Raw genomic sequence first — 16,977 nt, 5'->3', positions numbered from 1 at the left:
AATTTTAAGATGCACTGTCAACATTGTAATGTGCATAGTCTTTCACTCAGGAATTCCAATTTTAGGAATGTTTCCTCCTATAGTGATTCCCCCACAAGGAAGTAAAAAAAAATAATATATGCATAGGCTTATATGTCATCATAAAAATTAGAAATACCTGCAAGGCTCATCAGTAAAGGATTGTCTAAATAAATCTTGCTATAGACATTTTATGTAAACTGTTAAAATGAATATAGTGCTATTATGTTGAAAAAGAAAGTTATGGAATAATGTATATCGTCAGACCAATTTTTATGTACAAAAAAATTCAGAAGCATATGCAGCATTCATTTATTCAATAAATATTTATTGAGTGTATACTATGTGCCAGGCAGTGAACAGAAAAAAAAAATCTGCCTTTCTGGAGCTTACATTTTCATCCAGGAAAATGAACAAGAAACATAATAAATAGGAGAGCTACTTGGTACAGTAAAAGGTAAGCGCTAGGAAAACTAGGGTGAGACAGCTGACCTTGAGGCTGTCTCCCCTCGTAAATTCAGTGCATTCGCATCTTTTACTTTATGCTACTTGAGATGGAAAATTAGAGTGGACAGAGATAACCTCTGAGACTGAGTGTGGCAGGTCCTGGAGGCTAGGGAGGGCTTTCATTTTCCATTTGATTTACTTCTGAATTACCGAAATGAGGATGTATTATTTTAGTTATTTTTAAGAAGTTAAAGGGTTTTCCCCTCTCTTCTGTATCTTCAAATTCTCTCATTCAATGAAATCTTTCCCTTCCACTTTTAAGGACAGCCTTTTCTCATAAAAAAAAAAATAAATCAATATCCTCCTTTATCCTTCAGTCCCCTCTGGTTATAGATCTATCCTTCTTTCTTTTCCTTTGTACCACAGTTTTGGAGAGTCCTGGACATTCAGGGTCTTAGATTTTCACATCTACCCAGGCCCATATGTTCTTTTGGCTTCTGTGCTGCTGAACCTGCTCTCTTACTTCATCACTGAATTCTTCACAGCATCTTCTCCTGCCTCTCTGGCTAGTCATGCTCAGAGTCCCTGGTATCTCTCTCCCCACCCCCCGCCCCCTTCCATGGGGTTCTCCATGGTTGTGTCTAATGTTCACTACTTTTCCCCACATCCAGCTCCCACTTTCTCTCTGGGTTACCTCATCAACCATCACACTTCACTGGCCTGTTTTCTAATGTCTATATGAAGCATCCAGAATAGGCAAATCCAAAGAAACAGGAAGCAGACTAGCGGTGTTCACAGGCTGTGAAGATGCAGAAATGACTGATAAATTGGTGCCGGGTTGCCATTTGAGGTGATGAGAAATTCTGGAACTAGATAGTGGTGATGGTTGCACAACATTGCGAATGCACCGATACCACTGAATTGCACACTCAGGAACGGTTTACACTGGTAAATTTTTTGTTATGTGTATTTTACCACAATAAAAAGGAAAGAAAAAGAACATACAATCAATGGAGACTGACTTCAAGACATTGGAAATAGCAGAAAAGGATTTTAAAGTAGCTTTTATAGCTGTGTCCAATGTCTAATAAAAATTGGCTAGTGATGAATGAAAAGGTAGTGTTAAAGCCCAGTGGCCAGTCAGAAAACTAGCCCTCAAGGCAATTCAGTATCAAAGAGGGTCAAGGTAATGAGAAATTAAATAATCCTTAGCGTGAGTCTAAGAGAGATCAGGATGTTAGTGATTGCTCTGTGGGAGCAATAGAGGTGAGGCTTCTGTGCTCTGCTGCCATTCACAGAAAGCTTTGCCGCTGACCTTGAGGCTGTCTCACCTCGTAAGTTCAGTGCATTCACGTCTTTTACTTTATACTCCTTGGGATGGAAAATGAGAGTAGGGTAATGTCAAAGAAGGCCTTCAGTATCCCATCTGGGCTTTCAGGGTTGAGCCTTCAAAAACTAATGCAGTTTCCTGAGATGATCTTCTTTGTCATAAATTCTGCCTTAGATTTCCAAGCAGAGACCATGACACTGATATGCTTGGCTTAAAGGAAAACTGGCCTGGCTGGTGTGGCTCAGTGGTTGAGTATCAACCTATGATGTGCCTGGGCTGTGGGATCGATCCCCAGTGGCGTCTGGTCATAACAATTTGTCATGGCTCAATCTCTAAGTGTTATTTTGAGGTTGGACACTTAGTTTGCATTAATCCTCAGTAGGTTTGCACAAATGCTAATTTTGCTCTTTATTTTTCAGATCACAAGTCATATGTTACATTCCAACTGTTGGTAGGAAATATTGAACAATAAAATATAGAGCTGCAGTTATAAAAGCAAGAACAATACTTTTTAAAAATATGTTCTATTGAATTCTGCAGTAGACTGAAATTAATTACTCCCAGGCATGAAATCTCTAAATGAGCAGAAAGATTGTTAACTTTCTCTTCAGGACAAAAACAAAAAAAAGAAAAATATGACTCCATCATGCATTGTTCCCCACAAATTAGTAATTTGTTGATTGATTTCTTTTGTTCAAAAAGCTGCAAGATATCTCAATTGAAAATCTAACCTTTAAATATTATTCACCTCATATATAATGATCCCTAAAGTTAAAAAATAACTAGACTTGGGTATGGATCTTGTTATTTGGCTGATAAATATCAGAATTAAGACAAAGACTACATAGCTAGGTATATTTTCTAGAGGGTTAGGTTAGAGTTTGTGATCTACATTAATTCACAGTTGGCCATTAACGTAAGATTGCTGTGCTCAAGTAGTGACCTATAATTACTGCTTTTACACTTAAAAAAGGAACTAATAAAAAGAAATTATTTTAAGGAGATATGTCTTACAACCAGAACTTGAAGTTGGAAAAGTGGCAAACACATTTATACTCCCCAGAGCCCTGTTTTGTGACTTGTTCCCCAGGCTTCCTACCAGGAGTCACATAGTGTCCTGATAGTTTTTCTATAGCACAATATGGATTCTATAAGAGAAATCCCTTAGTTGCTTAATAATGCCACTAATATCTTTATTTTCTTAATATTAACAGCTTGCCACCATTTCTCACTGCAGGCATGGTAAATTGTATTATTCATAACTACTCGTGTGTGCTCTGTTTTTTACTCTCTTCCCAATAGCCTTAGTATATTTCCCTGCTTCAGTGACATCCAGGTTGGCCATCTGACCGTCTTTGGTCAAAGGAATCTGAGCAGAAGCGTTAAGTGGTTTGACTTTGGTCTCTATCGTGAGATCAGCCTGTTCCAGAACCCGGCTTTTCCTTCAGTCTAGAGTTTAGTGCGAGCAGATATGTGGAGCTGAGTCCAGCAGAGCCATAACTGACTGTAACGTGAGCAAGAAGTACATTTCATTGTTGTAAATCACTGAGTGAGGCACTGAGATGTTCGTTACTTGGCGAAAGTTGACTAATACACCAAAAAGTGCTAACACAATAAAATGTCTTCCCCTTGTCACGTTCTCTCCTTAATAGACACATTATTCATCAAAACCAATATATGAGGGACAGACTTTCCCAGAGAATGTGAGTTCCTGGACAGTAGGGCTGGGAAGCAGGCTGTTCATTTTGGTATCCCCAGTACCTAAAATGGGTTAAGGCACAACGGATATTTGACGAATGGTTATCTGGAGTTGCACCTTTGATCTCTGTGCCCCCAAAAGTATCTTTTTAATTTCTAGCTCTTCTAACCTATCACCCTGAGGTCTCTTGAATTATAGTCTCTAAAATCTCAAATTAACTTTTACAAAGAGGTATGGGAAAGAAAGTGCTATAGGAAACTAATAATAATGTATTAAAATAATAGGAACATATATAGACTTCATCTTTACTTTGTGCTAAATGGTGGGCTAAGGAATTTCATCCATTTTCTCATTTAAATCCCATAAACCAAGAAGTAAATTCAAGTATTTCTTTCTTTCTTTCTTTTTTATTTTTTTTATTTTGAACAGAGGTGAAAGTAAGTTTCAAAGTCTGTAGCTGGTAAGCAGTTAAATATAGGATTTTGATCCCAGACACTCTGGTTACAGAATTGAATTCTTATCTCATTACATCATGCTTACATATGGTATGTCAAACATAAGTTGAATCTAAAGTTTTTGCTCTGAAAAACTGAAGACACTTAGAGAATGAGGCAGCTGTGATCTCTCATCAGCCAACACACACACAGCAGCTAGGGATGGCTGTATGGCCACTAAAAGGGTCTGGCCAGGGCCCCACCACTGATTTGATGTTTTGTATTGGCCTCAAAGCAGCTTTTTACAAATTGACCTGGGAACCAGTTTCACTCATGTCAGACTTCCCTAGGTTGGCAGTGTCTTGGGTCAGTGAGACAGACCACATCAGAGATCTTTTATTTTCTCCTTCTCTTGGGTTCACCCTGACTAGCAGGTGCTCTTTGAAAAAAGCTTTTATCCTTGATGTTTTTTGTTTTTAAATTCTGAAAAGTGCACAAGGATTAATGAGACAATTGCCTGCAAAGTGCTTTGAGTTGTGGGGAGCCAAGAGACGATTTAAGTGCAAGAAATCATTCCACTGCATAAGTCAGCACTGAGTTTTAAAAAGGAACCCCCTTTAAAGAGTATCACTAAGGTCGAGGTGAAAATCAACAAGAACCACACAGTTCAGTGAAGGTTACCTGTTTCCCACTGACACTGGGATGTGAGAGGCTGGCAACAGAGGAGGAGAGAGCCAAAGTCTGGGCCAGGAACAACCTCAGAGGCCCTCAAGTCTAAACCATTTAATTTTTTTTTTTTTTAAGAGAAAACATGTCCCAAGTGCAAAACTAGTTGGATTAAGTGTCTTGCCCAAGGCCACACTGCTATTTAGGATTAATGAAGCAGAGAAGCATTAAGGTAGGGAGGATACCAATGACTTGTATCCTCAGATCTGATCACCAAGGAGAAGGATGCAGGGGGGGTGGGTGAATGGGGGTAGCATCAATGAAAAGGCAGAACTTGAGCTAAGTAGGAAAGACCAGCAGGCTTTGGGTCAGTGAAGGAGTGAGGGAGATGTATTCCATGCCATTAAAACTATGTGATCTTGAGTTTAGAGGTTGGGATGTGTATGGCAAGGAAAATCACAGCACCTACTACTATAATTTGATGTAGAAGATACAGCACCTTTCATTTACTGATGTTTTCTCAGCCTCTTACTCCAATTCTCTCTTCCTTCTTTCTGTAAACACAAATGGTATCTTGGGTGTGTGAGAGAGGCATTGGGCTGAGTCCTAGCTTCTTAAAAAAGCAGTGCAAAGAAAAATTAATAAATTATTCCTGACACCGAGGAGATCAATATGTACTCCCTGGTTACCACGTAGAACATGAGAACATAAGAGGTGGACCGATCATGCCAGGGTTGTTCAGGGAAGGCAGAGGATGGTTCTGGCAGGAGAGAGAATAGCAGCAGCCAGAACCAAGATTTGCATTGGGTTTACTACATGCTAGGCTGTACCTTAGGCTTTCCGTGCATTAATTTATTTAATCCTCACTGATCCCAGAGGGCAGTTTCCATGTCAACAGGAATCTGTCTTTCCATATCTCTTGGCTCTTTTCCTCTATGTTGGCTGGACTCCTGTGGAATTTCCAGAGTGATGGCAGAGTGCAGTGTTGTGTGGGCCTAATGGGAGCCTGAGGCAAAAAGAAAAATCAAGGCAATACGGATACAGTTTTCTTTTAAAATTTTGATATTTTTTAATTTTTGATTTAAAAAAATAAAGACTTAAAATATTATTTATCTTGATTACTGAGATTTAAAAAAATGTATACATTATGAAAGTATTCTCCCCATCTAGTTAATTAACACATTTATCACTTCACATATTGTTTTTCGGTGAGTACATTTAAGTTCTACTCTCATAGCACGTTTTAATGATATGATACAGTGCTATCAACTACAGTCATCATGTTTTACATTGAACCTCAGACCTTATCGTTTTATAGCCGAAAGATTATGCCCTTTTACCACCTCCTCCCTACGTTCCCCACTCTGCAGCCCCTGGCAACCACTTTTATATTCTATTTTCATGAGTTTGACTTCATTTTTAATTCGACATGTAAGTGATATTATATGGTATTTGTCTTTCTCTGTCTCATCTCACTTAGCATAATGCCCTCAAGGTCCATCCATGTTGATGCAAATGGCAGGACTTCCTTCTTTCTCCTGGCTGAACACTATTCTACCTCTTGCACCCCCATGCTGGTCAGTCACTGGTGGAGGCCTGGTGGTGCAGGGTGGCAGCTCTGTTTGGCTGAGGACACTTTTTTAGAAAATGAGGCAGCTGTGATCTGTCATCAGCCAACATACACACAGCTAGGGATGACTGTATGGCCACTAATGGTCTGGCCAGGACCCACCAGTGTCCAATGCAAGGGGTGTAATGAAAGATGCAATTACAAGAAAGGGAAATTGATGCTGCTCAGGCATTCAACAGATTTCCTCTCAGCTCCTTAGCAAAGGAAGTGGAATTGATTATCCCCTAATGACTTCTGTTTCCATGAAGAAAGGATAGAGCACACACCCTTTACTGTATTCCAATCTGAGACACTGAAAGAGGGGCAGCTGCCAGCTGTCTGCCCGCTGCCTGGCTTCTAAGTGAGAAAAGCTTTCAGCAGAGGGTCCACCAGCAGTGCCGCACACCTGAGCTCAACTCCCTCTTTCACACAACCCACCGCAGCACAGAACCACGGTGAATCATGCTGGCAGGCCCTGCGCAGGCCTGGGGCGGCTGGGCCAGAGAGCATTACAGGGAGCAAAATGGACTTCTTCCTTGAAAATTCCGTTAAGGGTGGTGTCATGGCATGTGGAGGTGTCCTGGGGAGGCTGCTGGGTCAGAGGAAGGAAGAGAAACAGCTGTCCACTGCTGGCCATGCCAGCGAGCCTGCTGAAGTGCTCCTCTGTCAGCGAGGGAGCCCATCACCCTTTCATTAGCAGTAATTGAATGCCTACAGAGGCAGTAATTACAAATCCCGGCCAGGCCTCACAGGCTCATCCATCTTTGTTTATCATCGCAGTAAGGGTATTGATCATTACCAGGGCCCTCCTGGTTCTAGGATAGGGACAGAGAAATTGGTCTAATGAGGCCTGGCATGTATTGTATAACACGTGTCTGCAGGGAAAAGGCAGATCAGAAGTGTTGGGAAATGGTGAGCACTTGATTTCCCGAGTGTCCAGGCTGCAAACACTCTTGGGTGTTTCCTTCTTAGAGCTTATGCTCAGTCTCCATCCCTCCGGCATCCTTGCTTTGGCTGGAGCCAACACAACCACACAGATGCAAAGCAGATTCAGTAGCTTCCCTCCTAAATCACCTTTCTGCAGGTACCATTGGGAGAGAGAGAGAGAGAGAGAGAGAGAGAGAGAGAGAGAGAGAGAGAGAGAGAGAGAGAGAAAGAGGGAGGGAAGGAAGAAGGGAGGGAGGAAAGGAAGAAGGGAAGGAAGGAAGGAAAGAAGGAAGGAAAGAAGGAAGGAAGGAAGGAAAGAAGGAGGGAAGGAAGGAGGAAAAGAAGGAAGGGGGGATAGGAAAGAAGGGAGTGGGGAGGAAAAGGGAAGAAAGGGAGGGAAGAAGGGAGGAAGGTAGGGGAATCAACTCATTTCTCTGAAAGCTGGTAAATAAAAGGAAAGAGCCAAGCATTTCATTTGCTTTGGCTGTATGAGCACTGTCAGGGTAACCAAAGAGTTGGTAAGGAGAAGTTTCTTTTCATAGAAGCAGCCAACTAATCAATAAAAAAAATGATGGAATTAGAACAATAGTTCAAACACCAGCATGCACCAGAATTGCCTGGAGGGCTTCTTTAAACCAAGATGCTGGGCTCCACCTGGAGTTTCTGATTGAGGCCTGGGTGGGGCTGGAGAGTCTGCATTTCTAACCAGTTCCCAAGTGATGCTGCCACTGCTGGTCCTGAGAACGTACCTGGAGAGCCACTGGATTAGAGCGTCCCTGCTTTGCAAACCTTAATGAAACCACAGACATGAGCAGTGATCATCAGAGACTGTTAATGTCATATAACATGCAGCAACTGAATAGCATATACCTCCTGGTGGAAGTACACAAAACCCCCTGTGAGAAATATCAAACTATTGATCCCCAATCAGTCACGCTAGATCTAGCTACCAGTTTACAGAGGATACAGGGGGCAGAGAAGCAAATTAAAGTCACCACAGGGGCGCAAACAGCACAATCTACCGTGGGAAACTTCAAGACAAGCCAGTTATTGCCTGGGAGAGGAGCTCAGGGGAGCATGTGGATTCCAGGAGACAAGAGACACAGGATCCCAGTGAATTGACCCGTTCAGAAGCTGATCTGACCCAGAGATCTCTGAAAAAGAAAACTGGGAGACAATCAGGGAAACTTGAAAGCTGACCAGATATCTGATGACATTGGGGAATTATTACCACCCTTGTTCTTCACAGGCCTGGGGTCCTTCTCCGCCTTTCATTCTCAGCTTTAATAACATTCTTTCAAAGAGGTTTACATTGGCCATCTTACCTAGATAGCTCCCCCTTCTCTATCTTAGCATCATGGTTGCTTACTGCATATAACTGACTGCTCATTGTCATTGTGTTATTTTTTTAATCTATTTTTTCATGTTTTGGGTTTATCTCTTCTTCTATACTGTAAATTCCATGAGGCCCACGTCTCTTGGTACTGTCGTCTTCCCAGTACACATTGCTCAGAACAGAGTCAATCCACAGTATTTACTTCCTGAATGGAGAAGGAATAAATCCTCAGGCATTCTAATGGTTTCAAGTTATTTTCTCTGACCTGCTTTTAATTGTTCTTTTTATGACCTTATCAGAGTCCTGTAAGGACTAATGGTATCACTAAAAGGTGACACGATTTTGCCATTTTAAGGAGTGAAGTCAAACATGTCGAGTGATTTGTCCAGGATCATAAATTGTGCGGAACAGGATAGGACAAAAGATGGTCTTATCTGAGAGATGCAAATCAAAACGACAATGCGGTACCATCTCACACCTGTCAGAAGGGCTATCAACAAATCAACAAATGACAAATGTTGGCGAGGATGAGGAAAAAAAGGAACCCTGGCGCACTGCTGGTGGGAATGCAGATTGGTGCAGCCACTGTGGAGAACAGTACGGAGTTTCCTCAAAAAACTAAAAATAGAACTCCCATTTGACCCAGTGATTCCACTTCTAGGAATATATCCCAAGAAACTAGAAACACCAATCAGAAAGGATATATGCACCCCTATGTTCACAGCAGCACAATTTAAAGATTTGGAAACAGCCTAAGTGCCCATCAGCAGATGAGTGGATTAAAAAACTGTGGTACATCTACACAATGGAATACTACACTGTGCTAAAAAAGAAAGAATTCCTACCATTTGTAACAACATGGATGGAACTGAAGAGCATTATGCTAAGTGAAATAAGCCAGTCAGTGAAAGATTAGTATCACATGATCTCACTCATTTGTGGAATATAATGAACAACATAAACTGATGAACAAAAACAGTTCCAGAGACAGAGAAACATCGATCAGAACACCAAACCTCGGAGGGAAGGTAAGGGAGGGTGGGGATAAGGGGGAGAGATCAACCAAAGGACTTGTATACATGCATATGGGCCTAACCAATGGACACAGACAACAGGGGGGTGAGGGCATGAGTGGGGGGGTTGGGGGGGTAATAGGGGAAGAAGGACACATATGTAACACCTTAATCAATAAAGAAATTTAAAAAACAACAACAACCAAAAAAAAAAGGTTTAATCACACACTATTGGCAAGAGAGAGCAGAAAGGCATACAATGTTCATGGGAGTGTAAATTTGTACAATGTATATGGAGGGCAATTTAACAATACTTATCAAAGAAATGAAGATACATATTCTTGGACCCGGAAATTCCTTTACATAAACCAGCACAGTTGCAAGTTCAAGGACAGCCATTGTAGCATTGTTAATAATATCAAAAGATCGGAAACAACTCCAAGTCCATCATCAAGAAATGGGATAATAAAGTACAATCATAAGCTAGAATTAAAAGGAATGAAAGCATAGTACAGTATTCTAACATCTGTGTAAAATTAAATTTCAAAAAGCATATATACTAAAAGCAATATGACATTTTTGGATTGGGTCCTCGAAAAGTAAAGGGTAACAGCAGAAAAACCTGTGAAATCTAAGTAAAAGTTATGCAGTTTAGTTCCACAATATAACCGTTTGGATTTTACTCTATGGGCATGTATTAGCTATTTAAAATACAAAATTTAATTTTTTTTAAATCCTTACCTGAGGATATTTTTTCCCCATTGATATTTAGAGAGAGTAGAAGGGAAAAGTAGAGGCAGACAGAAAGAGAGAAACATCAATGTGAGAGAGACACATAATTGGGCCAGTGATTGTGACTGCAACCAAGGTATATGCCCTTGACTGAAATCGAACCTGTGACCTTTCAGTCCACGGGCCAATGCTCTAACCACTGAGCACTGGCTGGGGCATAAACTTTAATTTTTTAAAAACCTAATTTATGATTGAATTTACACCATCCATAGTATCCATATCCTTCTATATATCACTAATGAGAAACATCAAGTATACATGTATTGCTTTAACACTTCTAATACTTCCACTATTGCACCTAAATACACACCTGCCTCACCTACTATATTTTAGGTCCTTAGCATGTTAAGCGCCATGTCAGTCACCGGTGACTGACACTATACTTTCCATCCAGACCGGTCAGTCACTGGTGCCGCCAGCATATCGGTGAAATCAGATATCACGGGCTAAATGGAAAGGAAGACAAAACAGGCTTGGCGCTTACGTGTTAAAGGTAGGAGCCTTGTCAACTCATCTCTGTACTCATAGAATCTCGAGACTACAGGGTGGGGCAAAAGTAGGTCTCCAGATATGAGTCTGAGAAACACAGAGTTTATTCTTGTACTATTATTTATTAATGATTGTATTATTAAACCTACCTTTGCCCCACCCTATATGTCATGAGGTAAGACTTCAACAAATAAGATCCAAAATTATGTCTGGCCTAGTGTTCTATTTTTTGAACTTTTGTATTTCAAATGTCCAAACAATTCTTTTTGGGGTTTCCTTCGATCCTGGGTTCACAATGACATAGAAGAGAAAAGCTAGGGGCAGTAGAGGAAGGTGAAGTAATAATTCTCACTGAGGATTTGGGTAGGAAAAGAGAGAGAGACATTTCAGATAAACAATCCTCCAACTGAACTTTCTAACCATTTGACTCTGTGCTAGGAGCTGCAAGGAGCATTAAGATAAATGAGCTCCTGTCCTTACAGTAGAAGTTAGGCATAATTAACTTAATGCCAACACTTGTAAAGGCAAAACTATGAAGCTGCCTTGGATTTCCAAAAATGTTTTACACCAAGGCGATTAAAATGCTTTTCAAAAAGAAAAAGATGGTCTTTCTGATTCCAAACCTGGTGATCTTTCTGATTCAAGTTTTTGTTCAGAAGTGTCTGAACATCTAGAAATAGTCATTGTAACAGTTAAACTAATGCTCGATGGTCTTGGTGGGAGAGAGGGGCTTCTGTTTCATATGTTCTTTGTCTCTCTTCATAGAGGCAGGTTAGTAAGGCCCTGAGATGCTGCACATTTGGTGAGTAGTATTGTATTTGGCAACTTAGCATCCTTGAAGAGTGCTGGTTTCCCTTCCAGCTTAAAGACTGCCATTTCAGTTTTTTTTAGTGTTCTGGAGTAGAGTCAGCAATGGATTTCCATCAGCATGATAGCATGTCTATGATCTCCCATATCTGTCTATCATCTATCTATCTATCTATCTATCTATCTATCTATCTATCTAGTATCTACCTATCTCTCTCTTCATTTCTCTCTCTCTCTCTCTCTCTCTCTCTCTCTCTCTCTCTCTCTCTCTCTCTCTCCATACCTTTCTCTCTGTGTGTCTCAATCTGAATCTCTATTATCTCTTTCTTTATCTCTTTATTTCTATCATTATTTCTTTTTTGATATATTTTATTGATTTTTTACAGAGAGGAAGGGAGAGGGACAGAGAGTTAGAAACTTCGATGAGAGAGAAACATCAATCAGCTGCCTCCTGCACACCTCCCACTGGGGATGATCCCACAACTGAGACACGTGCCCCTGACTGGAATTGAACCTGGGACCCCTCAGTCTGCAGGCTGACACTCTATCCACTGAGCCAAACCTGTTTCGGCTCTTTATCTCTTTTTATCTCTTTCTATCTCTACCTCTATCTATCTCTCTACTCTTAATCTTATGCCTCTTTCCTGTTTCAGCCACGTTGTTTTCATAGCAAAACTTATTAAAAGAATTGCCCACAAGTGTTGCTTCCCATTTCTCACTTCCGATTCTTTCCTCCATCCCCACTAATTTGGTTTCTCTTCCTGCCGTTCAAACTGTCTTTGAGTAACTGACAATTTCCATATTTCCAGATCCAATAGTGTGCTCTTATGTTACTTGACCTCAGAAGCATTGGACACTGACCATTTCTTCCTCATTGAATTATTATTCTCTTGGAGTATTAATCAAGATTGATTAACTGCCAGAAGAAATAATCACAAAACCTCAGGATGATTTAACACAATCACATTTTATTTTTTGTTCATTACATTAAAGGGGAAAAGAACAAGGAGGATATGTGGGATATTTTTATGGGCCAGACTTGGAATAGCCTATGTCACTTTCACCCACATTCTATGTGCCATTCTCTTGGTCCCTCCTGGATGCAGAGGTGCTAAAATGAGGTCTGTAGCTGAGCACTTGCTCCCCAGAAATAACTCTCCATTATGGAAAGCGAGTATAAGTCTATGGCGGGCAACCAACTGTCTTGGCCATGAGGAGAGAGCCAGGCAGGTGCCTGGTCCTGTATGTCCTCAAGTCTGCAAAGCAGGGCTTAGCAGAGTCTCTTCTCCAATCCCATCTCTGCTTTGGCAATGGACGTCACTTTCCCAGGTCACCCTGCTTCTCCCCTAGTGGCAATCTTAGGTCTGTGTGAAGATACCCTCAGGTACAGATTTCATGGGGCTCTCAGGTCACTTTTGCACCTTGATCTTCTCTGGAATAGGGACCATTTAATCCTAGATACCCTTTCACAAGCTCCTAGTGGAAGTTTAATCGTCCTCATACAGAGGAGCTGGATATCTCAGTGGGAGATACGTATTTAATATCTTCATATTTAATGTGTTCCCTGTGCTCTTTGTGCTCTGGTGTATACTCTAGGATTATTTGGGTCACCGAAGGAACTTCATTATCCAGCATTGGACCACAATTCTGCAGTTCTTTCTATGTCACATTTAGAAAGAAAACTCCATATATTATAAGCAAAACACATGTAGACAATTACTGGCTTTATTCCATGTGAATTCTTAAGGCTTTCCTATCTAATAAAAGAGTAATATGCAAATTAACTGTCACTCTGTCACAAAGATGGAGGTGCCCATAGCCACAAGATGGCGGCATCCAGTCCCCTCAGCCCCACCGCTGGAGTGTTTGGGCCTGTCAGCCCAGCCAGGGGTCGCGGGGACCAAGCAGAGAGGCAGGACCCGCCCACTCCGGCGGCGGATCCAGCCTCACTGGTCCCCAGCCTCTGGAAGTATCCAGGCCTGGATACTTCTGGGCTAGGGGCCTCGGTGGGCTTTGCTCCCTTCTCTGCTTCGCTCAGTCCTCAGGAAGCCTTATTCTTGCAGGAATAGGCCCGAGGAAGCCCTATTCGTGCAGGAATCTTCCTGCAACGGGCCTCTAGTATTTTAATAAGCCCATAAACATCACAAGCGCTCTACCATGCTTCTCTTTTACCTGGAGGAAGATTTATTATATGGTGGGTCTCTTGATAGTGTCCCTATTTTATCACAGAGGCTGGCTCAGAGTCACACACATTCTGGGGTTTGCATGTGGAAGTGAGCACTGGACACTCAGGCCAGGCAAGCCCTTTGCATAGCGCCCCCCGCCCCCGACCGAGATGGGGATGAAGGATGGAGAGTATTATATACTGCTTATCTATGACCCCACTCAGCTCTTGGAGTCAATCTCCTTCAAGGCTGTCCAAGTCTCCTCTCCTGTGAACATACTTTCCTCTAAAAGATATAATTGGTAGGGAACAACATCATCATAAGATCTGGGTCTGTTCGTGATGGCTGAAATCCTTGGAGCATTCCACTGCCTCTCAGAATTCTTGAACCAGTATTACCCAAATCATTTACAGCCATTGCACTGTAGTAACTGAGAAAATGCAAGGTTGCAAGGTGGAGGGTGCCAGGGCTGGAGTACAGCAAGGCCCATCTCTAGCCATGTTCTCCTTGGTCCAAAATAATTCATTTAAATAAATACTCTTTTAACACTTAATATTCTATACCCAGTACTAGGTAATGAGGGATATAAACAAAAAAAAATAAAAGAACATAGTGGATGCTAGGATTCCCCTTCAAAATGGAAGGACTTAACTCCTAGGTGTTGTGAATGTCCTTGGCTGACAGCTTTCAACTGTCAACCCTTTTCAGGAACTGACTTAGCTGGAGAGAGCTGCCTCGCCCAAGGTCACATCCCCTTCCCCTGGCAGCCCAGATATAATGGATGGTCTGAAGGTCTAACCCTAAAGGGCCATCCTGGCTTCGGAGTTCCCTGTAGGGTTGGCTGAGGCCTTGGTTGAGATGGTGGATGGACTTTGCATTGTAGCCCATTTGTCCCCATCGCCCAGTTCAGCTCTCTGCCTGCCCCATCCTCGGTGTTCCCCAGAGTACTCCTCAACGTGTATCTCGGGGTCTGCTTCCTGGGGAACCCAACCTGAAGCCATAGGATATCTGGGGACCTTTTACTGAGGTGCTCACAATCTAGCTATGGATGTGTAAGTAACTAACTGCAGTCCCTCTGTGAGAGCCAGTGCTGTGAGACAATGAGGGAGAAGCAACATATAACCTTTCCCCAAGCCTTCCTTCCCATCAGACAGGAAAGATTGAGGCCCACCCTAAATGGGAGCAAAGATGTGGGATGATTGCCACTTTGAGGAGCCAGGATGGGAGAGGATGTTCAAGAGCCATTTATTATTTTCTCCTTTCTCTTTCACAACTTCTTCCTCGTCACACTTGTATAATTTTCGTTGCTGATGGTGGGTGGACTGGCAAAACTCCCAGGCAGACATTGCATATTCTGCCAAAAGGCTGACTCCCAAGTAATGGGCTTTGGGAGATCAGTAACCCAGTTGTTCCCAGACGTGCTGAAGGCAGGTTGTACATTCATCATGTAAAAAACAAAGGATGCCAAGAAAAAAGAGAGTTCATCTAAAGAGAGGTAGATTACATCATTAAACCTTTAATTAACCTGATGGCTTTGACTTTAAAAAAAATCAATGGAGCTTTCTCACTTGTAGGAAAGAATAAATTTAATATTTTATGTACAAATGGTTTATCAATTTTTTTCTATTTTAGCATACAGTTTCAGTGGTGGGTATCTGTGTGCTATGTTGGGCTCTTTTTCTTCTCAAAGTTTAAAATTGGAAACTTTTTTGACTAGAAAAATAACTGTTTCTGGCAAAAGATTTTAAAAGACTTTAAGACTGAAAAAAGAAACTTCACAGGAAAATACCTAATGTTTTGATTAAAGCCTTGTGTATATGTGTGTGAGTGTGTGTGTGTGTGTGTGTGTGTGTGTCTAGGATAAGGAGGCATGAAATCATTTTTACATGGATATAGTTGGTTAAAATTGGTTCCTTTGGGAAACTGAATTTTTCTGTTGAATAGTTTGCAGTGTTCCCCCTTACCCATGGGGGACACATTCTAAGATTCCCAGTGGATGCCTGAAACTGTAGATAGTACCAAACACTCCATATACTATGTTTTCTCCTATACATGCATTCCTATGATAAAGTATAATTTATAAATTAAGCAATTTCACAGATAGAAGATTGGTTCTTACTGTAGATCTTAGCAATGTCAGCATAGGATTTTTTCCCCTTTCCTTATTAAGTCGAAAACTTTCACCCTTTCACATAAAGATTTTACGGCTTCTCTTTGGCATATCCGAATTGCCGGCATCACCACTCTTCTGCTTTGGGGCCATTATTAAGGAAAGTAAGGGTTACTTGAACACAAGCATTGCAATGCCTCGGCAGGCAATCTGACATCCCAGATGGCTAAGTGACTAACAGGTGGGGAGGGTCTACAGCTTCGAGACTCTGGATGAAGCGATGATTCATGTCCCTGGTGTGATGGTTCGGATATCATGGTGCTACTTAGAATAGTGTGCAATTTAAAACTTCTGAATTGTTTATTTCTGGAATTTTCCACCTAATATTTTTGAACTGTGGTTGAGTATAGGTAACTGAAACTGCAAACAGCTAAACCAGAGATAAGGCGGGACTATTGTATTTCAATAGAGGTCACTGGGCAATAAAGTACTTTATTGTACCACACTAGGTACTTTGAAAAGTCACAAAAGAAGTACTTACTTGTGTTTCTAATGTAACTAATTACATTTTTATCTAATGCTCAATTAGCCTTGGCTATACTGTCCTGTTCAGTGTTCATGGGCGGAAACAAATCTATTAGTACATACAAGTTACTAGTAAACAGCACTAAATAAACGTGCCAGCACCAGGGATGCCATAACATTCTCCTTCCATCTCCATTCACTAAGGGTCTGATAGCTATCTTAAGGGCCTACAAATCTATACATACTAGTGAATGTTTTTTTTTTCCTTTTGCTCCTTCCTTCAGCCTCACTTTATGATTCCAGACATCAGTGTGCATAAAATAATGCTGGTTAGGATCAAGAAAGTTAGGTTTAGGTTTAGGAACTGGAAACTATTCTGGCGTTATTTGGCAGACATTCGGGGAATAAGGTGCTTACAATCTCACTGGGAGGCCTGGAGGACCAGATTCAAGGGGAGGCCTGGAGCTGGTAACCACTCAAGGTGTCATGCACCACCAAGGAGTAAGCAGAGGCCTGAGGAGGACACAAAAGGGACAAGAGGCTTTCCTGGCCTTCAGGGCAAGCGACGCCTTCAGGAGGAAGTGCTGGGTATGATGCTGAGGCCAGAAGA

This window comes from Plecotus auritus (assembly GCF_963455305.1).
Source record: "Plecotus auritus genome assembly, chromosome: 6".
Lineage (NCBI taxonomy): Eukaryota > Metazoa > Chordata > Mammalia > Chiroptera > Vespertilionidae > Plecotus > Plecotus auritus.
The sequence above is the reverse complement of the archived record's forward strand: the minus strand, read 5'-3'. Positions refer to the sequence as shown.